The sequence below is a fragment of the Arvicanthis niloticus genome, chromosome 14, assembly GCF_011762505.2.
Source record: "Arvicanthis niloticus isolate mArvNil1 chromosome 14, mArvNil1.pat.X, whole genome shotgun sequence".
NCBI classification, from domain to species: domain Eukaryota; kingdom Metazoa; phylum Chordata; class Mammalia; order Rodentia; family Muridae; genus Arvicanthis; species Arvicanthis niloticus.
The window spans coordinates 54,457,315-54,483,784 of NC_047671.1; positions in this window are offsets into that span (position 1 = coordinate 54,457,315).

Below are 26,470 nucleotides of genomic sequence, written 5' to 3' on the forward strand. Positions count from 1 at the left end.
CAATCCGTAACACTGTCTAATGATGGGGAGTAGCTGGGTGTGTCCTGGGCTACTGAGTCTGGTACTTCCTTCATGATTGTATCTACCTACACAAAGGAGAATTCTAACCACACAGGGGCTTGTGGGGTTTTGTTATGAGACTCTGAAAGCCAGGAATCCAACCCAGCTCCAGAGTGCCAACTGGGACCTACACCGCTCTATTCTGCTCTGTCCCCTTTCTTGTGGATTTTGATATCACAATCTCAACATGGCCGTTCAACCTCCAGGCATCTTTGGCAGGATGAAGAGGAAGGTCAGACAACACAGGTTGACTGAGTACAGTGCCATTTTCCTAGAGGTTCAGTCAATAAGTGTTTTCCTGGTTGTCATTAGAAAGTGACTCATCAAAGAAAACATAAGCAGTCATACTTACACACACCTTCTCTTCCTCCGAGATCCGCATTCTGTTTCATGCAGAGGGGAGAAGAACCAGACAGACACTAGAAGTGGTTAAAAAAAGCGGTTTATGTTTTATTTTTGTGTTCTGTGTGGGAACTTGAGTTTCAAATAGCAGGCTAACTTATAGCAGAATGAATAAATTTCAACTAAGTTGAATTTTCAAACAATCAAATGGGAAAAAAATTAAAAGTAATTGAAGCCAGACAAGGGCATGTAAACCTATGTACAGTCCCTGCTACTGTGCAGCCAGAGGTGAGAGCACCAGTTCAGCCCAAGCTTGGAAAATAGAGAATCTAACTGAAGAATTAAAAATAAATAAATAAATAAATAAATAAATAAATAATAAATGGAGGTGCTGTGGGGAGAGAGTGCATGGGGAAAGCACAAACCACAGTACAAGCATGAAGACCTGGGTTCAGATGTTCAGAACGCACATAAGGCTACATGCTGTAGTATACTCATAATCCCAGCTCTTGTACAGTAAGATGCAGACAGGCGAAATCCTGGGAGATCATCAGCCAGCGAGCGAGCCTGGCGTCTGCAATGGAAAATGACAGTTGTTCCACCTGACTCAAACAGAAAGTGAAGGACAGCTCTGGAGAGCATCCTGTGAGCACACGAGTATGCTGAGGCTACAACCCTTCCACACAGTAACACACGCACGCACACGCACACGCACACACACACGCACACACACATACACACACACATACACGCACACTCACACACACACACACACACACACACACACACACACACGCACACACGCACACGGAAAAAAGAGAAAGGGAACTTGATCACATCAAGAAAAACAACAGGAAAGGAGGGATAAAGTAAAATTTATGGCAAATATTAAGTAATATTGAAGGATATTTGTAAGTTCTTGCTTTAAATAGGAGTAGACCAATGCACTCCAATTTTATAAGAGACAGAGAGAGAGGGGAGGAGGAGGAAGAGGAGGAGAAGGAAGAGGAGGAGGAGGAAGAGGAGGAGGAGGAAAGAAAAAAAGAAGAAAAGAAAGAAAGAAAGAAAGAAAGAAAGAAAGAAAGAAAGAAAGAAAGAAAGAAAGGAAGAAAGGAAGAAAGAAAGGAAGGGAGAGAGAAGGGAAGGAAGGAAAGAGGGAGGGAGGGAAGAAGGGACAGCAGGAGGAAGACAAAGTGACTCAGTTCTGTTAATAAAAAATATTCTTAAAGTGATAAGCTAAAATGTTCCTATTGGACAAGGTGCATTTTTATACACTGTACAAACCCAATCACTTCCCACAAGAGAATATCCAGCACATACTGATGACAGACACAGGTTTTGAAGCTACAGGAGACTAAAGCTAGGTGATAACAGTTGTAACTCAAGAGACAGTTGGAAACAGCAGAGGAGCCTTCTCTGTCATTGAAGAGTTATATCAGCCTGCAAACAAACCACTTATTTTCTAGTAGAGTTGCAAGGTGTGAAGGAGTGGAGCACCAGGCAGGCAGGCAGGCAGTTACATTCCCAGAAGTAGCTGCCAAGCCTGAAATGAGTGCAGGGCATTCCTGACCCACTTTCTTTCCCACCAGAACTTCAGTTACAAAGTAGGTTAACAACACTGGATTCCGCCTTCAGTAGTTCATGATTAGGGCAGACGGTTCAATTCCGGGACATATTGGAAGGTCAAAACTCTCTATTCCTGAAAATTCTTCTCATTTCAGGAAATACCCCAGCTTCTACCAAGTGCTAAAGTATCTTTACTAACACATAAGGAAATTGCTTTATTAAATAGACATGTTTTCATTACAAAAAATATCATGATTTTTTTGGCTCATTGATATCATTCATCAAATACATTTAATGAAGTAAATGTCCCAAGAAAACTGAACTAATTAATTTTTTCCTCATTATAAGACTGTATACAAGTGTTCACAGGTCCTTTAAATCGTTGTTCCAGGATGAGGACATAGTGCCCTTGCTGTGAGCAGTCTGCTTGGCTGACAGGTGCTTGGCCACAGAAGTGACTTTGGTCACTCTCTGATCCCTGAATTTCTGAAAACAAAAACCATTAACCTCTTGGCCAGCCTATGCAGTCTCCCCTGAATTGATGAAGTTTTGTATCCATTTCCTCCTGAACTCATCCCTGTCTGTTTATTGAACCAGTTCTCACATGTAAGTTGAATATATAGTGGTCACATTTAAAGACCCTGACTCTTACAGAAAATGGAGCTGTGAATTGTACAGTCTAGTTATGATTTGAAACAGTGTGGTAGCAAAATGCCAACACAATGTTTCTAATGAAATATATACTGCAACTATATACAAAATCATTTTAAATATTACGTGTGAAATTGCTGATGAACCTGGGAATTTAAAATCACTAATGCATCCTTTAAAGAATCAATTCACCACATTCCTAGAAGGATCCTATCACTTAAAAGGAACATTTTGGGTTATCTCAGTGACCAGGGAGTGCTAATTACATTTGTTGGTTTGTTTGTTGTTAGGGCAGTTGCATTGACAGGTAAACAATTCCACATATCAAATGTACTCATCTGGATAAATTTGGTAGCATGCAAATACAAGATCCAATCAGAACAATCAATATAACAGAACCAATATCTAGTTTCATATATTTTAGTTTTTCAAGTTTGTTGTACACAGTACGAATATATAATGTGAGATCTACCTTTTAAAAAATTTTGAACTGCACAAGACTACATTGCCTACACTAAATACTATTATCAAACAATAGATGTTGAAAAATTCATGATATACCCTAAGCTTAAAGCCCACTTAATAATCTCCTATTTGTTGTGTGACAAGACTTTTCCTGAGGAGATGCACATCACACATGTGCAAACCTCTTCCAGACAGCTCAGCAGGCTTCTGCTTCTCCCAGGCAGCTGGTCCAATTTCAGTCTTCTTTTTCAGGTTGTCTTTTCTGAGAGTGACTCTAGGCAGTCTTTAATGTCTACTCTTGAGAGGGAGGAGTTTTGTGAGTCTGCTTAGTTTCAGGGATTTCCTGAAGCTCTTTTGAGTTATTTACTTTCTGTGTAAAGGAGCTTCCCTGGGAGGTGGAATGTGTCAATCTGGGAGGAAACGGAAACTTTGTAACACTTGCATCACCCTCCCTGCCTTGACCACTCCTGCTGTATCATCTACACATCATTATTATTTAGAAAGTTTATGAAAGTATAATGACAGTATTTGACATACCTGTAAAAGCAAAACACTCAGTAACAATGTTGGTGGCTACTTTCAGCTGACAAACCCATGTTGTCACTGGGTGAGGAGGTGTGGACCCAGGAGCCTGTCAGGATTACTAGGTCATCTGAGACCAGGTTGGTCCACATGAATGCTAAGGCAAATGCTAACTCTTCTGCCATAAAGAGAATGGAATAATTTTATTTGTAATAACATGGTTGGAACTAGGACTCGTTATGTTAAATGGCATTAGTGGACTAGGCTAGGCACAGAAAGACAGAAAGACAAGTACCATACTGTATTACTCAACCCTAAAGAAGATCTCCTCAGAGTGAGCATGGGATGGTGATTATCAGTGGTAAGAGGGACATATGGGACAGAAGGATGGGGAAAGGTTGGCTAACTGATGCTAAATTATAGTTACATAGGAACAAGAAGTTCACACTGTCTAGTGCATGGTAAGAGGACTATAGGTAATAATTACATGCTATGTACATTTTAAAAGTTACAATAGAACATTTTAATGTTTTTTGAATGGAAAACAGTTTAGGAAATGAATACATATAACCCAGCAAACATCATAGTAATGTATTATATACATGCATGGAAATGGTACCTCATTAACATGTACAATATTAATGTTCTTACTTATCGATTAAAGATAAGCAATTCAATTAATAAAAATAAAAGTTATTCATCCTTTAATTTATACTACCCCATCATATGCTTGCTTAATCCAATGAGAAGTCAAGAAGCCCATAAAGGGCTCTAATAGGCCTAACCTCAGCTAACAGGGCACCGACAGCAAGCGTTGCCCCTCTCCCCCATTCCCTCTCAGATTTCATTCCTATTACATAGCCCCGAGGTCTATTCCCTTATTTGTTCATTTCCTCTTCCTGAGCTGACTGCTAAGATACAGCTCTCCAAGTATTGAAGCCTAGCAATCAAAAGCTATTGAGCTCACCTAATAAATCTGCCTAATCAAAAATAAATATTTCATCCTAATACACAATTTCTATTTTTTCTTTCTTTCTATAATCCACCCTTTACCTTCAGGCCATGCCTGTTTCCTCTCTATCCAGAGATAGTCTTTTGTTCCCTAGGGACAAATACCCCTCCTCCCTCTCCATTGTTCCCTTCCCCTTCTGTTTGTTTTTTGTTTTTGTTTTTTTTTTTTAACAGAGAAGGAGGAGGAGTCAGTTTTACCAAGAGAGGGGTGTTTTTCTGTTTGTTTGTTTATTTATTGTATATGAATACACTGTCAACTGTCTTCAGACACACCAGAAGAGGGCATCAGATCTCATTACATATGGTTGTGAGCCACCATGTGGTTGCTGGGAATTGAACTCAGGACCTCTGGAAGAGCAGTCAGTGCTCTTAACCTCTGAGCCATCTCTCTAACCCTCCCCTTCTGTTTTTGCCTCTTTTATCCCTGCTCTTTGTCCATCTGGGGCAAATAAATCTACTTTGTGCTGAGAACTTGGTGTCACTGTGTTCTGTGCTGACGCAGGTCCTTTCAGCCTATATTTCTGACTACTTTGGATATTAAATAACTGTTATTTGGGAATAGGGAAGTGGCTCAGTAGATAAAGCACTTGCCTGACAAATTCAAATGGAGGGTTAAAAAATCCAAGTTCAGTTTTGGGGTTTGAAATCTCACTCATCCGAAGCTCAAGTCTTGAAAATCCCACCAATCTTCATCCTGGAAATCTTTGAAATTCAACTATTCTGGAAAACTCTGTCCCCAAGAAACCCCACATAAATAAACTTGCCTTGGACTCAGTTCTTTGCTGCTTCTTATGGGGGCAGGGGCAGCCACCCTCCTCTGTCTTTCCCAAATAATCTTTTATGTAAAGTTTGTTGTGCAATATGAATTTGTGGTATTTCCCAGCTCCCGACTGCCAGGATACCTTTCCTTTCAGAACTGTAACACGATGAAAACATGGGTTTAAATTCCCTGAACACAAGGGAAGCCAGACATGGTAATGTACATTCCTATGATTCCAGAATTCCTAGCTGGAGATGAGAGGGGAATGTGGAGGAAAGTCTTCAGAAGCTTTCTGGCCAGCTAGCCTGGCATAGACAGTGGAAAAAGAACATTAAGCAACCCTATATCCAACAACGGAAGTGGTGAGTACTAATACCAGGGGCCTTCCTCTGACTGCACATGCACACTGGTACCCAGGCACCCACAGAGATACACATATTACAGAAAATCTTTTAAAAATTTCAAAGAGAAAACAACGTTTTATATAGAAATATATGGGTCTCCTAATAAAATTTTTTACTGAAATTTAAGTATAGTTCAAGTTTCTGCAGAATGTGTCCAGTAGGAAAAAGGAGGTCCTATTACTATCTGAGAAAGCACATGGAGAGCAGAGAACACGGGTGCTTCACAAAAGAAGATGCTATTTGGATTAATGGGTAGGTGGAAGCATCCCGTTCAGTTCTTTCTTTGGCAGTATGCTGTAACAACTGTACTTCAATGCAGACGAATCTATGAGAGCAAACCTCTCACTGCAGATTTCAGTGATTTTGTTGTCTTCTGATTCCTTTATTTCTTGAATTTGGGAGTTTTGTTAAATAAGAGAAAACTCATTAGAGAAAAGTGGAGTTAACTGAAACCCTTAGATTGCATATCCCAGGTTCATGCAGCAGCAGCAGCAGCAGCAGCAGCAAGAGGAGCAGGAGCACAGCCAGAAAGACCTGGAGAATGGGAGTGGCCACAGAAGCACTCCAGAGAGAGGCACAGTTCAGCCTGAGCGCTGGCAACTAAGAGCATCCCCTGAGAGCAACTGAGAAAATTCTCAATGAAGGACGCCTGTAGCTGGCCTAAAAAAATGAACAAGTACCAACTTCCCAGCTCTTACACCTTAATGAAAGTTCACACGACAACAAGACTTTTGTCATTTCACATTTCAGTGTTTGTGCTAATACTCCTTCATATGTAAGTTTCTCTTTCTATTCTCCAAAATCAGAACTACAATTTGTTTTTTTTTGTTTTTTTTTTTTTTTTTCCCATTTCGGATAGTTTGCTGTTTTCACTTGGATAACTTATGAGGTGTGTGGACCTTGTCTTAGAAAAGTTCTTAATCTGGGCTGTGCTCATGGCTCAACCAGTGACAGGCTCACCTTAGAAGCCTAAGGACCAGATTGTGACCCCAGAACACTCGTTTTAAATATAAGCTGAAAGTAACACCTCCCACCTGTATTCTTACACTGACAGGCAGAGACACGCAAACCCCTGGACCCTACTAACCAGCTGGTCTACCCTACTTGCTGAGGTCTAGGCCAATGAGAGATCCTGTCTCAATAAACCAAGTGGACAGTGCCCAGGCATGATGCCTGAGGTTGACATCTGACTGTATACATGTGCATGTATGCAGCACATGCCTGCATGCACACACAGGCAAACAAGCCCATAATGAATCTAGTAATCATGCTTTATTTATGTAAACAGAATCCATTGTTATTTTTAACAGAAAGAATGTAAGTTTAAGAGTTATCAGACAATGAAGAGACTACAGGGAAATACTGACGTTATATAGTCACAGCGTCATTCTAGGGCTGCATCAGCAGAGACAAAGCCTGTGGTTAGAAATCCAACCAGCTAGTGCTGGTTTCTCAGGGACTTAGGGGACAGGCCCTGTGTATCTGAGCTCAGAATCTAAGGATTCATTGAGAACCCCTGAGAGAGGCTCCTGGTGTGTCTAAGGGGGCACAGGAGGCTGGATGTGAGAGAGTGGGAAGTAAATCATTGGTGCCTGGATGAAGAACAACTGGTATGGTACCACCACAGGAGCAGAAAGGGAACGTATGCTTAGTCAGTGTGAAAAAGTAACGTATTTGAGGAAAGCGTCTACTAAGCACTGTGCAAAGATAAGTCGATAATAGACAACAGATGAATAGATACATAGGTACAGAGATGCATAGATAATAGGTAGGTAAGTAGATGATAGATAGATAGATAGATAGATAGATAGATAGATAGATAGATAGATACATACATACATAGATACATAGATACATAGATAGATACATAGATAGATACATAGATAGATACATACATAGATAGATACATAGATAGATACATAGATAGATAGATAGATAGATAGATAGATAGATATGATAGACAGGACACCTGTTGATTCATATGTTGGAGATAAGGAGAAACAATTATTACCTGATAAAAATAAATTTATATGACGTAATCCAGAAAACCTGTTTAAAATAACCCACATTAATTAAAAGTTTGAGGCTAATATAGAATAAATAAACCAATTCAGAAATGCACCCAGATATATATATATGAGAATTTACTACAAGTACCATTTCAAATTTACTACAAGTACCACGGGTAAATACTGACTTACTTAACATATGTGATTACAAAAGTGAACCTCAGCGAAAATAGTTGCAAGCTAGCCAACACCTACTGGTGTATATCTAACACAGTTTAAGTATAAAACAGTCACCAGTGAAAACCCGTGAGGAGGTGAACAAAGTCAGATATTCACATATATCAAGAAAACTTCCAAAGAAACTCATATACACCAACACACATACAAAGCATATATGTTTCAAATCAATGCCAAGAAGCACAGAGAAATCTACTCCTACCCTGTTGTATAAACTTAAGGCTGCAGAACAGTACCTTGACAAAACTTTAAAGTATAGAAGAGCTTCCTGTGGTGCAGCCTTGATAACATCCCTGAAAAGAGTCTTTTTTCCCTGTTTTTAGTACCCACTTCAGCATCATTCGATCTTGTAAAAAGCAGTGTCTTGATCCAGAACTATGTAAGGATTCAAGACTCAGGATCTTCCCTAAGTATGCATGCTGTTATCTCAATTTAATCAAACACTATTTGTGCATGTGTGTAAAGTGTCTGTATAAAATTTAATTCATATATAGTACATATATACATTTATTTCCATGTATGTGTGTATATATTACATACATGTGTATCCCCATATATGTGTATGTATATTACATTTATACATATTATAATAAATATCTTAAATACCTATCTTTCATCAGTGGGTTTCCTTTCTAATATTCAGCAAACTAATAGGTAAAAATTCTCAAAGAATATTGTTTTTAGAACTCAGAGACTAGGACAAGATAAAAGTCAGAATTACAGAAGTACGTGGAGCTGGTCTCCTGGAGAATTAGCTTTCTGGTATGAAGCTAACTGACCTGCATAGTAACCCAAGTCACAAGTTTGCCACATTATAAATGCAAGGCGTTTCCAAAGTAAAATAGCAATGTTGTGGCAGGTGGAGTCACATGTCACATTTAAAGCACAGTATCTCCCCGCTAGCATTTTTACATAGACTACAAGGCAGGTAAGAGAACTAAAAAAACAAAACAAAACAAAAATCGTGGGATACATTTTGTACAGTTTTCCTCCTCTCTCTCTTTCTCTCCCCGTCACACACCCTCAGGAATCAAGAGTGAAGCAAGCTGGAGAGATGATGCAGCAGTTAAGATCCTTTGCAGCTCTCTCAGAGGCCCCAGGCTAGGCTCCCAGCACCCACTGTAGCAGCTCATAGTAGCCATTAACTCCAGGTTCAGGAATCCGACCCCTCTTTCAGGCCTCAGTGGGCTCCTGTGAACACTTCATACAGGGCTCACATACTCATTCTGGCTCACAAGCATGTGCATAAATAAAAAAAACAATGTCTAAGAAAATAGACAAAATATATTTTGCTTCAAATGTACATTCTATAATAAACTACTTCAAAAAAAAACAAAAATTCCAGGAAACATTTACATGACAAGAATTAATGCCCTTAACACTAGCTTTTACAACAGAAAGTTGGTACAGAATATGAGAAGGCAAATTATAGAAAGGTAAATATAAATGGATCTTAAACACGTGAGAGATGCTGTAATTTATAAGAGAACGGAACAAAATGAGAAAAGTTTTATCTTACAATCGCAGAAGTAAGATTTTAAAAATTTTATAATCCTTACAAAGTAGAAACCTGTGAGAATTTATGCATTGCCAGTGTGTCTTAGTTAGGGTTTTACTGCTCGAAGAGACACCATGACCAAGGCAACTCTTATAAAGACAACATTTAATTGGGGCTGGCTTACAGGTTCAGAGATTCAGTCCATTATCGAGGTGGGAGCATGGCAGCATCCAGGCAGGCATGGTGTAGGCATGGAGAGTTAGAAGACTGACTGCCAGGCAGCTAGGACTAGGGTTTTAAAGCCCACTCCCACAGTGACACACCTTCTCCAACAAGGCCACACCTACTCTAACAAGGCCACACCTACTCCAAAACAATGCCATTCCCTGGGCCGAGCATACACAAACCATCCCACTGTGTGAGTATAAACTAGTGTTAGAAATGTCTACCAAAATATTGAATATCCATGGATGTGTTCCAGAAATAATATATTTGAGAACTTGATTAGATATTTACTATTCATGTCTGAGGAGCTGTGTACTGTGATGTTTACTGCATTGCTTGTGATAACACAGGGTATTAAGCTTTCCCTAGGGTGTATATTAAATGCAGCCATATACCAGCAGTCACAGCTGTGTGACTATTTCTAAACATGGAATTCCATGTGTAATATCAAGTGAAAAGGAATTAAGGCTATATATGATATAGAAATATCTGAGAAAAATTTAAACATTAATAACTGCACATGTACATATACAGAGAGGATATGGTGTGTCTATAACAACGCAATAAATCCCCGTGTGCCCATTGGTCCTGACACAGAGCGCAACAGGAAGTGCATGATAGATCATGGGTTTGCTTTTATTTTCTATCTGTGTACTCTGTTCTTGTTCTTCCACTTATTAACTATAACCCGGTCAAAGGAGTGGGGACGGAAAATAGAAAGGGCAGGTAGATGAAGAAGTGGTGATTTTAATGTTTTATTTAAGAGTCAACACAACATTTGCATCTTCGACAGCTGTACAGTTTTGTCAGTGTCACTCAATACAGCTTTTAAACCAAGTGACAAAATTAAAGTCCAACCCAGTCTTTCACTCTTAAAATATACTCGGACTTGGTCTCTCAAAGTCAATGTGCATCGGTACGCATGTAAGCGGTCTGTTCCGGTTAGAACTGACTTCGATTCTCCCACATTCTATATTAAATCTAAACCAATGTACAATACACTGCAATAAATGAATACGGGGATTTCACACAGAAAGGGCATCAATCCAGTGATTCTGAGGAAAGGGAACGAATCATTTTCTGGGCAAGTTTATGCACATCAAAAGCAATTCCTGAAGTGCAATGTTTACATGTTTTCTGGGAAACAGCAGCTGAGAATTCATCACAGTGTACCGCTCATCATCAGATAAGATTTATTGCTCTTGACATAAAATGACAACTATTTGCTCTGCTGCCCTGTTCTGTTTTTCTCTGGGTTGGGTTTAATCTTATTTCAAATCTAAGAAAGTAGCTTATATTAGGATAAATGGATTAAAATAGATAATGAGAACTGAATAGAAAATCTCGCACCCGTTGGCAGATGCAAAGAGTGCCGGTTAGAATGTGGTATACTCTGATGAAGATTCTCCACCTATCCCCAACTCAGTTTTACCTGGGTGTTGTTTTCAAATTAATTAAAATAATTACCTCTTGAGAACTGATGTGCTTACAACAAACTCTTATTCTATCCTTTTAAAAATAGAATTCCCTGGGTATTTTCTCAAAGGATATTGAATTAGTCAAGGAGACAGATGGGTAAAATTGCAATTGCAATAGGATAAGAAATTTTCTGGTTGAAAAGGAGGTGTGGACACATGTATTTTGTTCATTCCCAAATGACAGTAGTGGATAAACTAAAACTATATAGAAAGTTTAAAGTGATAAGTGGACACAAAAAGATAGAGCAAATGGAAAAAGTCATAGCCAGAGAACTTTAAGATGTGCCTCGGGTGGACCAACTGTGAATTGTGGAGTTAAGTAGCAAGCAGCGGCTCCAGCCCCGTGCTGCTCAGCAGGTATGAGAAGGCTCGGATCCGTCAGAACTGCAGTGCTGCAGTACGGGAGACAGAGCTCAAGTTCGCCCTCCCTCCTTTACAGATACTTGTTTTAGGTTTAACTTGGTTTCTTCAAGTAAAAAGAATTAACTCTATTAAAATACTGCAGTGGTTGCATATGGTCTGCAGGACAGCAAGCTGCTTATTTATGTAAAAACACAGTCTGGGGTGGTGCGATCCTTTGATCCCAGTACTGGGGAGGCAGAGGCAGGTGGATCTCCCAGGTTCAAGGCCAGCCTGGTCTACAGAGTGAGTTCTAGGACAGACAAAGCTACACAGAGAAACCCTGCTTCAGAAAACAAACAAAAACACTAGTGTAACACCTGGAGGCAGAGGTACCCGGGTAACTTCACTCTTCCTTTTGTAAACACTTGTCTATTAATAGAATTGGTATACAGGGGTTACAAAATAGGGGCTTTGTGGAGCCTAAAGGATTTAATAATGCTTAATTCGGCCCATTGTGAGAAACTGGCTTCTGCTCAGGACCCCCAAGACCAAGTTCAAAGTACAAAGGAGATTTACTTGCCCCAGAGTGACAGAGGACAGGGAATAAGAGACAAATACAGGAGATAGAGGATGAGAGGGAAGGGAAAGGGTGCAGGAAGAAGGGGTCGGGGCATTTGTCCAGGATGGGAGTGGGACAAGGGACTGCCTCTGGAGAGAGAGGAGACCAATGTGGTCCATAGGCAGATGGCAGTTTATAAAGGTACAAGGGGAAACCCAGTGTTAGGATGAAGTGTTTAATTTTAATTGGGCATGCTAATTAGGTGAGCCAAAGGAGTTTTTGATAGCTGGACTTCAATACTTTGATAGCTGGACCTTGGTAGTCAGCCTTGGGAGGAGGAATTGGCCAAATAAGGGAATAGACCTTGGGGGCTAGCCTCAGGAATGTAATCTGACGTATGTATGTATGTATGTATGTATGTATGTATGTATGTATGTATGGCAGAGGGAAAGGGGAAGAAGGGTGGGCAAGGCCCAACAGAGCCATGCTCACCACACTCAAGCTGGCCAGAGTCTCTCCACCCACTCTCCCTAGAACCAATATGGCAGAGTAGTGATCGCTAAGTTGATAGTAAAGAATGAATTTAAGTTACATTATTCCTATTAGAGACTTTTCTCACTTGTCTGACAAAATACCTAACAAAATACCTAACAAAAACAATTTCAGGAAGGAGGGACCTATTATGGCTCAGAGGGTCTGTTAGGGCTCACACTTGGAAGGTAAACTCCATTTATGGTAATGGCAGCTTGAGGCAGCTGGCCACCTGGGGTCCTCAGTTAACAAGCAGGCTCATGACCATGCTGATCTTGCCTTCTCCTTTTTCTCCAGTTCAGGACCTCAGCCCATGGTATGGCACCACCATGTTCAGGAGGAGTCTTCACACCTCTATTAGTGTAATCTAGAAACTACCACACAGCATACCCAGGGATTTGTTTCAATGGACATATTAAACTCATCAAGTCAATAAAGATTAACCATCATATTTATCTTGCTTCATTACTGTTTTTTAAAAAAAGTCAACTAACGAAATGTTAATAGATAGAGAGCTCTGAGACTTTGGGCTACTATAAAAAAAAAAAAAAAAAAAAAAAAATTTGTGTCTGATTGGGTTGAAGCCTGACAGGTAAGAGATCAGAACACAAACAAGGGAGTCTTGACATTCCAAAGGTAATGGCTCTTATTTCTACTTGGGAGTTACAAACAAGTAAGCACATCCCTGATTAAACCTGCTCCCACCAACCAATCACAGCTCTGCTTCAGGACACACACACACACACACACACACACACACACACACACACGTGCAGGGGGGCAGGGGGGAAGAGAGAGAGAGAGACAGAGAGAGAGAGAGAGAGAGAGAGAGAGCGAGAGAGAGACAGAGAGAGAGTCAGTAGTTACCTAAATTCCACACTTCAAAGTCTCAACTAGTCTCTAATTGCCTTGCTTTCCCAGGCACTCAGGGGTAAACTATTTATCAAGAAAGTTTCCACCAAATGTAGTTCTAATTTCCCTAGTATATTATAAGTTAGGTGTAACCTCTTTCTATTTTCTATTACCCACTCTCTTGGTACACCAGAATAGCAAGCAATGAAGGAGAGGTAAATTCTTCCTTAGATTTATTAATGCTATTAATTTCATATCAAAAAGCCAGAAAACTTGGACTCTAACTCATGGAAGTTATGTGATTGGCAGCCATATGTCAAGGTAATTAAAGCACTGATACTTCTGATTACTGCTGTTTGTTTGTTTTGTTTGTTTGTAGTTATTGTCCCCACCTGTGTGCTGGATTATAGCTTTTCTCTCTTTTGTTTCTACAAGTTGGGCGTGAGTATATTTTTATTACTTTTCTCCTCTCCATGCCCCTCTCTCCCTCTTTTTATCTAATTTAGTTGCTAACCCAGAGGCTAACACCAAAGATGTTATCTCCCTCGGTGTTAACTCCTTTAGTAAAAATTGTTTTATTACAATTGCTCCTTTACACAAACAGCTTTCTGTCGGGTCGCCATCTCTGCTCCAGATGTGTTTCTAACTACACACAACAGAGGCCAGGCAGCCTCTGCCACTGCTGCTGATAGTCCCAACTCTTGTGCACTAATCTCAAAGACTGCAAACTTTCCTCTAAAACTTTAGCTGTTTTCCGGTCAGCTCTGTATTCACATGGTGGATACGGCTCACCCAGCAGGCATCCCATACCACACAAATGAAGACAATCACCCCAGACTCCCTCCAACCACAGGACACTCCTATTCTGAGGACTCAGACTTGGTTGCTTGTCTCTCTACCCACAGCATAAACCATACATCTGCTGGCGTGGCACAAAGACACACTAACATACACTATACAGAAAAGGGTAACTATTTCAGAACTTTCTCCACTGATGCTCCCCCCCACCCAGGATGTTCAGCCTCAGCTGTGTGCACAGCCGGGGCCATGCATTCACCCCTCTCCAGCTTGTCTTGGTTCTGTTATGTCTCTGTTCAGATACCAATTATGTTGGGTGAGACAAAATTTTTCCTGGGGAGATGCAACACACACAGCTACTCATCCCAGATAGGGATCTACCCACAGACAAAAATACAGATACCACTTGGTGAACCATAATTTTACTGAAGTTAGTTACAGTCATTTGAGTGAGGGGTTACTTTCAGGAACCGAAATGACTCAAAGACAGCTGCACCACCAAAGCCCACTCCAGGACAAGTGACAGCTCACAAATACGAAAACCTATAGGTGGCGCCTAACATAGGGCTTGAACCTACAATCCTGAAATTAAGAGTATCATGTTCTACCAGCTGAGCCAGCCAAGCAACACTTCAGTGGTCTTCGTAGAAAGTAACACACCAAAGAACTTGTGGTATTCCAACTGATTCTTGCAGCTTCCACCGACTTGTGCCAATTTGCCCCAGTCTTTCCATTTCTTCTGGCTGCTATTGATTCATATTTGGTGTTTGCTATTGGGCTATACTGCTGATATCCTGATAACAAAGAGGGGAATCTCCCCAAAGAACTACTTCTAAACAGGTCTACAACCCTCCTTCTCCTTTTAACCTTCTTTCTCCACTACCTCTGGTTGGTGGGTTAGAACGTAGATTAAAGTGTTTAAGAACCCTAATTAAAGTAGGTTTAAAAAAAAAATCTAAGCCTACAACATTGTGTTTACAAGCAAACACATATCTTGCAATCAGAAGATTGCATTCTATTTTGTAAACAAATGTCTTTCGGGTATCTTGCTTCTCTCTTCTTGTTTACAGAAGCAGAAAGAACAGTTAACCTTGTGACCTATTATCTTACATAAACAATACATTTGCTAAAGATGTACAAGACCAGTGTAATTTCTGGTTGTCAACTTGACTGTATCTGGGATGAACTACAATCCAGAATTGGAAGGCTCACCTGTGATCCAGATCTTGAGGCTGGGACATACAAGTTTCTGACCTGGATCTTGGCCTGGAGATCTTGAGGCATAGTGCCTATGAATCCCAGGAGACTAAGGCAAGGAGATCTCTGAGTTCAAGATCAGCCTTCTACAAAACAAGTTCCAGATCCAGGTATGGTGGCCCACACCTTTAGTCTGGGCCACACCTTCTTCTGGAGACCTACATAAGGACATTGGAAGAAGGAAGATTCACTCTTCTTTGCCTGCTTGCATTTACTTGCCAGCACATCTGTTGGAATCTACCAGCCTTGTGGGACTGAGCAACTACTAGATCCTTGGACTTCCCATTCATAGCTGACCATTGTTTGGGAGTAGAGACTATCCATAAGTTCTGTGACTCGAGAGAAGAGAACCCTGACTAATACAACCAGGCAATTTAAAAAATCAACCCTTGACAGCCTTAACATTTGAAAGCCCAATTTTGCTTTATAGTTCTCTTAAGCACAGGAAATTTGAACTTTTAAACATAAAGTTGGCCATCACACCCTGAGCACACTGCACAATCTCAGCAGCTCAACAGGCTAAAAGGTATCCTTTCTACATACCTCAGTTGGTCTAGACCTCCTCCAAGAAGCTCAGCTGGATTTTGCTTGCCTTGGGCATGTGGTGCCCTTTCAGGATTTTCTTTATACCTGAGAGTCTTCTGAGCAGAGTGGCTTCATCTAAGAGTGACTCTTGGCTTTTATTGTTTACTCTGACAGGGAGAGGCCTAGTGAATATGATCAATTTCAGGGACTTCCTGAAGCTATTTTGAGTTTACCCTCTGTTTAAGGAGCTTTCCGATAGAATGTTTCAAACTCTAAGGAAACTGTTACACAACACTTACCAAGCCTGCAGAAGACAGATACCTGGGGAGAAACAGGGAGTCCCTCAAGAATGGCTTTTTAAACATATATATTGTATTTTTCGTGTGTGTGTGTGTATGTGTGTGTGTGTGTGTGTGTGTGTGTGTGTGTGTGTGTGTGTGTAAGGGTGCCTTAAGAGGCCAAAAGAGTCATCAAATCCCCTGAGACTAGGGTCTAGGTGGTTGTGAGATGCCCAAAGCAATTGCTGGGAAGGGAATCCTAGAACAGTAAAAGAACAAATGCTCTTAACTGTTGACCCTTGTCTCTGGGTCCCCCAAACTAATGTTGAAGCGTTGGGTGCTCTAGTACAGAGTGCGGAACAGTTCAACCTACATAGAACCTTTCTCCATGCTAAGTTTCCTGCTCTTTCACACGCGACATCATTCTCACAACTCCTTGTAAACCAGGTCCCTTCCCCATTTCTTAATTTAAAACTCCCAGACCCCATTTGCAGAAGCTGGGGCTGGGAGTTGGGTCTGTTGACTCTGCTTGTGCTTTCCAGCATGAAAGACAAGCAAGGTCAGACTGTAAATGCCCAGGAAAAGCAGGTGAGTTTAGATACACCAGCGGGAGGGAGGCCAGGCAGAGTGATGCATCCTGCAAACCAGGAGCAGAGGGAGAAAACTACACAAAGAGGAATAAATGAGACTCTAAAAGCTGCCTATTGGGAACTTACTCTAAGAGACTACCGGAACAGAGAGAGGATTTAAAAAACAGAAGAAAATCAAGTGAGGCCTTGTAGGTAACAGAAAAGAAGCCTACTTATGATTAATTATGATGTCCAGAGAAAATGGAAGCATTCACTGTCTATAGACACAATCTATTTACACTTCTTTAAATTCTGCTTGCTGGATAGCAAATACACATGGGGAAGGAATTGTAGAAAGACACCTACGTCTTCCTGTTTAGTCACTTCGTTAATGAAAGAAAATTCCTTAATGAAGCTGGTCCTGAGGACCAAAGACTGCTGGTGGTCAGGGCAGCATCCTGCAGCTTCCTTCTGGCCTCAGCATCTTTCATGGCTTCATTGTGTCATCTCCTCAATCCCCACCAGCACCTGCACGTCACAGTCCTTTCTCTCCTGTATGCCTTCCACTTAGCTAAGTCGGAAGGGGCAGATTAGAGAGCTGAAGGAGCTGGCCTAGTCACATTCTTTTGTTAGCGTTTCTTGATAGGCATGGTCCTTTGGACCAACAAAGGCATTAACATCGACGTTCCAAGCTGAGTGAGACTTATCAAAATATCTTGCATTTGGGGACTTTAAAAACCTCTCAGATCCACCAATCACCATTAAGTGCCATGCACACATTTGGAGTCAAATGTGAGGTTGGTTGTGTGTGTGTGTGTGTGTGTGTGCATGCGTGCATGAGTGAGTGTGTGTGTAAAGTGCATGTGGGAACTCACCACTGTCCCACGTGCTGAATCTCCATTCAGTGCCTAAGACCTCCCTAAGTGTGACCCTCCTACTTTGCACTGAGGTCTGTGTTACACATAAGCAATCCATCCTGTTTGTGGTATAAATAATCTGCCTGATCGGGTGCCAGTCTGACTTTGTCGTTTCTCAAACCTAGATCTCAATCAGTGGGAATCAAAGCTAGTAAAATAAAGATGGCAAATACTTGTCATGTGACTTCAATACATTCCTTGGGAGATTCTGAAAGTGAGAGTGTACAAGTGTTCAGGGCTCACTAGGGGGCGCTCATGGACCTTCCCAAGGATTGCTTAGCTGCTTTGCTTCAGGCTGTAGAGTGCAAGGGTTTAGGTGTAGATTAAAGTCTACTCTTGTTGTAGAACTGTAATCAAGTTAACTGTCTCCCTTTGTTTCCCCATCTCTGTGTATGTAGATTACTACTTTCCACACCATACGAAATTTATGATTCGTTTTGTTTGTTTATTTGGTTCAGTTTCTTGTTTGTTTGCTTTTTGTTTTGTGGTTTTTTTTTTTTTTTTTTTTCAAGACAAGGTATCTCCGTGTAGCCCTGGATGTCCTGGACTCGCTTTGTAGATTAGGCTGTTCTCAAACTGGCAGAGATCTGCCTGCCTCTGCCTCCAGAGTGCTGGGATTAATGGCATACACCACTCTGCTTGACTTGGTTTCTGGTTTTTAAAAGTCTCTCTATAGTTCTGGCTGTCTTGGAACTCAAAGAGATCCTCCTGCCTCTGCCCCTGAGGTTTGGGATTAAATCAGCTGCCACCACCACCCAGCTGTAAGCACTCTTTTAAACTCTCTATTCACTGAGCTCACCGCCTAACGAGCAATCAGTACTTGATTAGCTCCGGCTAATAGTTGTGAACTATTTGTTTTACATTGTGCCATTGTGCAATGACAGTTCACCTTGTCTAGGTGACAGACTAAGAGTTTCTTCGGGGAGGGGTCTATGACTCATCGACTGTTTCCTTGGTGACGCGGCACATGGCCTGTGTTTCTCATGTCTGCCTTATGAATGAATGCAGGTGACTGTTCAGGTTCAATGCCGTACTCGGTCTGTTTAAGGACTTTAATTATTCAGGCATGCGCTAAATTTTCAGTGTTTGGGTGTCATAATCCACTTGACAGCTATAATGAAATAGCATTCAAAAGTGACTTTTCAACAACCGAAACTAATTTCTTACAATTCTGGAGACTGGAAAACATGAGATCAAGGCACCAGAAGATCTGATGTTTGGCACAGACTTTCTGGGTTCATGGATGTCAACTTCCAGCTGTCGTCATACAATGACAGGTCAGTGAAGCTCTTGAGGGCCTCTTTTATAGAGGCACAACACAGTACATGGAGGAGGAGCTCTCATAACCTACTGCCATCCAAAGGACTTACCTCCAAATGGTATCATATTGGAAATTAAAATATCAACATACTAATGGGGCCCAGGGGCCCAGCCATAGGGCTAGACAGGCAGACATGCCAGAAATGTCATCCATGATGGGTTGCACTGGGATCTAAACTGTGAAGACTTCATCTGTCCTCTCCGATGTCCATGCTATGTGTTGTTTTCCTCTGTACTGTGGCTAAGAGACAGGGGTGCTCACATCTCCAGGTAGTAAACAAGATTATGAAAGTCGAAGCTGTTGATTCGTAGGCAGGTGCTCTGTAGGAAGCCGCTGTTAACGGTAGTATAATCTGCCATCCCAAGATGGCGCTGGCCTCGTGTCTTCTCCAGAAGTAAACAATTAACTGCGCAGCTGCTAAGGCAGAAAGACCGCCAAGTCACTGGCCAATCCTGAGGCGTAATATTGGGTGGTGAGCGAACAGCCAATCAGAAGTGAATACGTCACTCTAGGGTGTATTTAAGCTAGGCCCCTTCCGGATCTCAGCCCTTCCGCGTTTTCCTCGTCTGTGTTACAGAGTAAAGCCTCGTTTTGCAGTAACTACCCAAATTCTGCCTCTCGTGTTTCTCTTCCACGGGCGTGGGGCAACACGGGAGGCGCGCATTATAGCGCTCCACTCCTAAGGCACTTGGACATGGATGAGTGTGGTTATACATTGATGGGGTCCCCCAAAGTGTTCACACACTCGCTGATGTTGTGTCAGGAAATGTTCATGAACCCAAAAAGACCACCAAGGAGCCGAATCCAGTGTAATCACATTAGGGTCTCTTTGTTCAAGCTCAAGCTTGGGCTCCCCACCAACCCTGACACAGCAGGAAGGTGGAGCCCTGAGCCTAGTTTTAGGCGAGCATTTATAGAGGCAAGAAGTGGGTATCTAGCCTGGTACACATCAGATTAGGGAATCATTATGGCCTTTAACATAACTGGTTGGCACTGGGAGTCAAACCATAAACTTCTGCTTTTCTCCTGATTAGTGGTTGTTAGGAAGTGAAGTGTCAGAAGCTTGTAACCTGGAGGTGCAGATTTGTTGGGGAATAACCTGGAAACTGGTGCTAGGTACAGGCCTGCTAGTTAACTTGAGTTCAACCTTAGGTCAGGTTCTCTAAGATGGAGTCTGAACCCAAAAGATTTTGTCTCTCACTGCTTGACCTTGGCCATGACATGTGATGTAGAAATAACTAGAGTATCTTCAAGAAGGGTGTTTTGAGTAAGAAGTGAGGAGATAGTTTTAGTCTAACCCCCCCCCCCCCCGACATCCATAGCTCTGTCTCTACTGGACATATCCCATAACCCCCTTCTCTGATCCTTACGAAAGGTTGTGTGCTTGTGCTCCCTCAATGAGGTCAAGCTCCAAAATAGTCTGGATGTCCCTGTAACAGGAATAGTGCGCACTGAAAGCGCAAAGTGCATTTGCTCTGTTGATAACACACAGTATGACTGTACGCAATCTCTTTTACTTTATTTTTTCAGTGACGATGTGCACCATGAGAGTGGATATACAGAACCTGTACTCTCACTCAGGAAGAAGGGTGCCCTTTCTAGTCCCCACAGATCATGTCCGCTAGGTAGTCAGCCACAGCCTATTTTGGGGTGGGCTTGGCCCCTGTAAAGTACTGAGACATGAAAAAATAGGAGTGTAACTGTGGCCCACTGTCCTTAATCCCCGCTTCACAACCTAATCATCCAAATTGGTTTTTAAAAATTGAATCATTATTTGTTTATTCTTATTGTTTTAAGTTGTGGGTGTGTGTTTGCACATGGATGTCTTCAGGTGTGCCGTCGGAGGCCGGAGGCATTGGATCACCTAGAAGAGCAGCAAGTGCCCTGAACTATTGAGCCAACTCTCAATAGTTGATTCTCTAAATGCCACACCCCAGATCAATTAAATCAGAATTTTTACATGAGGAGGTATTAGCATTTTTGTCAACTCTCCAGATGATTCCAATATGCAGCCAAGATTGAAACAGCATCCTAAAGCTTTGCAGCTTCACAGGTAAACTCATCTGAATAGTTTTCTTCTGGCTCATTTATATCACAGTGTGTACACCTGGAAAGTTACCATACTGTGTTGTGTCATTGACATTGTCTTGAATGGGGTTTTCTTAGGGCAGTAATTAGCACTAATTAAAAGGTGAATAAGTAACTGAACACTTGTGTAACTTTTTAAACACGCGTTTCTCATGCTAAATAGAATCAACTGGTAGAAAGCCAAAGTACCATAACTGCCGATGGAGCTCATTAAAGGGTGAGGCCAAACAAGTTCTCAAGTGTTAGGTGGTGGTGTCCTCTAGTGGTCAAATGAGATCACTGCAGCACAGACCTTTTCTCTCCTTTTTCTTTAAAAATATTAGTTGATTTCCTTGTTTATTTATTTTGAACATTTATTTTATTTTTGAGAATTTCATGCAGGGGTGCTGTATTTATTTCCATCCCACTCTCTCCCTGCTTCAGCTCCTCCCATGTTCCCCCTACTCCATCTGAAATTCATGGCTTCTTTGCCTCGTTTTTGTCTTTATTATGATTACAAACACACACACACACACACACACACACACACACACACACACACACACGCAGATAAATGCACACATATACACAGCTGACTCCATTTTGTGTTGCTTATATGAATATGTATTTAGAACAGACCACTCAGGATTGGATAACCCAATGGAGGTAATAGAGGGCGGGGCCTTGTCCCTGAAGAAGACTGATGATTCTCCAGTCCATTAATTGCTTGCACCTCTACTGGTAGGGGTGGGGCCTTGTGAGATCTCCATCCTCTGACAATGAAGCTTTGTCTCCACCTTCTGGGAAGGGGGTTAATAGGAAAGCTGTGACCAGCAGGGGCTGTGATGTGCCTGAGAAAAGCATGCCTTTCCTATTCTGGTACATGGGTTCTTTTCGCTTCCAAGAGATTTAAATTAGAGCCCAGTAGTGGAGACTACACCTGGCTCTGGGCCTCAATATGATGCCAGTGTTGGATCAAACTGTGTTTTAACACAAAAAGAACACAGGAAATGAGGATAAATACAGAAAACATATGCACAGAGAAAACTAAGATGTGTGTAGGTTAAAGGAACACGTCAAAGTTATAGGTCTCGAATATTAGAAATCTTAATTTATTGTTTTTTTATCAAATTACATATCTCTTTGTTATTAGCTCTCAGAGGGAATAGTAACAAGCACTTCTCAAACATGTTATCTCTATCTCTCTAACTAGCAGGATACCAGTCTGATTAAAGCAAAATTATCTTGGTCTACAAAACTCAATGTCTGGCATCCCGTCCCTTCCATTAAGGATGATAATGTTCTCTGTATGGTAAAATTATCATCATTAATTACTACTGATATTCAAGGATTTCTGGCAGAATGTTTGCTTCTTAAAAAACAGGACACACTTATTTTTCATGCTTTCTGCAAGTAAGGTGAGCAGATGTGAACTAGGCATCCTGTATCCTTGGGAACAGAAAAGCCATATGCTAAAGCCGAGGCAAGCAGGCTGGCAGAGCCTGGGACAGGGGAACCTTCATGGAGCTGCAGGATCAACCTTGAGCAAACTTCTAGATATTCATATGTAACCCTGCCATTTCTGAGTTATCTTTTTACCAGAATTGCAGTTCAAAGCTCTAATGACCGCATACAGCTTTTAGCACGGGGCCTTTAGGAAGTAATTAAAGATAAATAAGTCATTTGAATAGGGCCATAACCTGGTAGGATTAATGGCCTGGTAGGATTAATTATAAAATGAGATCTCAAAAGTTTTTTTTTTCTTTTCCTTAGAATCTCTGATATTGGATTTCTCAGCGTTGGAGCTGTGAGAAATAAATTCTGGGGTGTTGTTGTTGTTGTTGTTGCTTTGGTTTTGGTTTTGACTTGTTTGTTTAAAGTCTATAGTAGTTAACTGTAGGTGTCTAAGAAAAATGATTTAATGCAGTGTGGCAAGCTCAATAATGCCTAACGCAGAACCTATAAATAGAATGCTTCATGTGTCACAGGGTCAGTTCTATACAAATCCACACAGCATGAGTTTATAAAGAAGATTGAGAAATAGACAGTTTAGTCCCATCTGTTTCAACCTGAAACCTTTACGTCATGTAGGAAATGTGCCTACTTCATCTTCAGCCTCGGAGAAGGACAGGAAAATTCATACTGTGTGTGTTCCTTAATGCTGGGTTTTATAAAGCCATCCTTGAGAGAGATGAACTTACACTCAAGGATGTCATTCTGATACCTAAGAGATCAGCTCTCTATCTGTGGCCAACAACCCAAGGTGTCAGAAAGAGCTCTAGCTCTAAGAAAAAAAAGCCTACAGCTTGCCCGACCCACACTGAAGTCTTTCCAACCAGAGCCAAAGGCAGCAGCCTCAGTAGGTGCCATCTTGGAGCTTCTAGTCCTTCCTTCATCTTCTCTGCTAGACAAAGGAACACGTAGAGAATGTTGTTCTAAGCTAAAAGGAAAGAGGATTCATTGTAAACTAGTGTGTCATTTCTACAAATACCATTTTTGCTGCAGTCGTCCCATTAAAACATGTTACAATCTTGTCTTCCAACCAAAAAAACAAAACAAGGGGAAGGAAAATGAGGGAGGAGAGAGGAAGAAAGGAAAGAAGGAAGAAGAGAAGGGATGGGGAAGGAAGAGGGGAATGATCAAAGAAAGAAAGAGAAACAGTACAGAGAAGGAAGAATAAAGGGACAGGGAGGATGGAGACAAAAGTCATAAGACATACAGTTAAGCCATGGAGACCCTTGCAGTCCTAACCCATTTGATTTTTGGAGAAAGCCTGAAGGATGGTTGAAGAAACCACACAGAAACAAAGATGGCACTAATTGCCTATGATGTGTGGTTATAGCTCCAAACACTTGAAATACAATTTCTCCCAATGTCTGGTTTCAAATAGGAAATACCCTAGTGTGTGGCCACCTACCAGTACACTATTGGCAAGCTATCTCAGGGGCAAGTCCCTTGGCCATGGGGAAGCTCACTAATTAACCAGGGGAAAGGTGTATCTTTTAATCTTGTAGGTGTCAGAATGTGTATCTGGTTGAAAGACTCAGAGACATTGAATAGTTAAGTAAAGAATAAATGTTCAGTGTCTACTTGGTCCCTTTGACATTTTCTGTTTTCACCTCATCTGTGTTTTGTCTAACAGGTTTCCAACTGTTGTGGTTTCAATGTCTGATTCTTCCTGAACTAAAATTTTATTGTGATGGTATTAAGATGTGGAATTTTGCTGTTGTTTGGTTGCTTTTGCTTGTTTGTGTTTGTTTTTACTTTTGTTTTCATTTTTCAGGACAGATTTTTCTCTATGTAGCCCTGGCAGTCCTGGAACTCACTGTGTAGACCAGGCTGGCCTTGAACTCAGGGATCCACCTACCTCTGTCTTCCAAGTGCTGGGATTAAAGGCGTGCGCCACCACTGCCCAGCCCTTTGGCTGGATCTTCAGAGACAGTATCTTGCTATATAGCTCTGCTGTCCTGGAACTAGCTCTAGGCTGTCTTTGAATGTGCATCAATCCTTATGTCTTTTCCTCCTGGATGCTAGGATTACAGGAATGCACTACTGTGCTTTGCTCTAAAGTGGGGATCTTTAGAAGGCTATTAGGTCATGTGGGTATGCGGGTGCTGCACTCAGATCAGGCTAAACCTGCTGTCCTAAGAGCCAGTTTTCAGCCGCTGGCATGTGTTCCTTAGGAAAGGATGAGTTTACCCTTCTTTTGGCTTTCTCTTGTCTCTTTGCCCTTCAGCTACAGGATAATACAGCAAGAAGGGCAAGTCCCTCAAGTACCAGCTGCTCAGTCAAGGATGTCCCAGACTCCAGAATAAATAATAAAGTCAATACATTTTTTTCTCATTGCAAACTACTCCAAATTGCACCTTCTGCAGCCTTCCCACTATATGTGGATACATTTATGAAGTTCTGCTTAATAAAGATGGGCGTGTCCAGTCATAGACTCAGCTTCTGTCATCTTTCAACTTAACGAAGCTGATTTTAAACACTGCTATATTTTTCTACAAAAGAAGAAAAAAAAAAAACCAAGCTTGCAATTTAGTCCAATTCATCTCACTAAAATACATGTATAAAGCGACTGAACCAAAACCCTACCATAGAGGGATATGCTGGGCTGCGGTATGATCATGCCTTAACTATGTTTCTCAAGCATATATTTTATTATGCAACAATTCTCTTCTTTCCAAAAGGTCAAAAATGATTTTTTTAAATAGATTTCCTTACAAATCTACTCAATTCAATCAGCTATAGTTAATTTTTTAAAGCAAATTCGGCCATGAGATAGACAATACAGTGCTAACAGTAGACCAGCACCACACCCCAAGTGTTGTGCAAGGAGCAATAGAACTCTTTTAAAATGCATTGTTGATAGAAGAGCCAAACATCGATGATTCTCGATAACACCAAGGTTTGTTTCCAGTCTCTGCCTCAGTGTTTATGTGGGAAATCTCTGTATAGGCAAACACCTACCCAAACACAAGCTGTGGGCCAGACAGTAAATATCACTGAACAAACAGATCAATTACTGTACGTATAAAGACCTGCATCCAAAAGCAACTGGCGCAAAAATGCTTCGGAGTGGATTCCTCTTGAGAAGGTGGTCTCCGTGGTGCCAGCTGCTCTCTCTTGCTCATGTTCTGGATTACTGTGGCGGGGTGGGGGTGGGGGTGGAGGGTTCCACTTTCTTCTTTATGGGAGTGTTATTGTTTTGTATTTTTTAGCATTATACTAAAGACCATTCCTGATAGCTCCATCAATAATAAGTCAGATACTCCGTGCACAGGTATTCATCATATGTTTATCTGTGACTGTTTTCTGTCTTTTGAAACTATTTTGTCACACTTGATTTTCTTAGTACAAACAAAGTTAAACATGGATGAGCCTTGGAGACAATCTACTTAACCTCTGTCTTTATTGGAAATTTTGTGTGGCGTGCACAGAAATCGAGACGGAGCCAAGTGGTTTCCCCAGCACCTCGGTCTTGGAATTTACTTGCTCATCCAGTTTCTGGCATAATTAGAACAGTTCAGCCCACAACTGTCTCTACCATCCACGGCTGAGCCCCTTCTCACTTTCTGTGGCTGTGGATGGCGGTGCTCTCTAGAGGCAGGCAGATGGGCTGGTTAGCTTGGGTCAATTTGATGAAAACTAGGATCACCTGAGAAGAAGGAACTGAGGAATTGCCTCCATCAGATTGGCCTTTGGGCATGTCTGTGGTGCATTTTT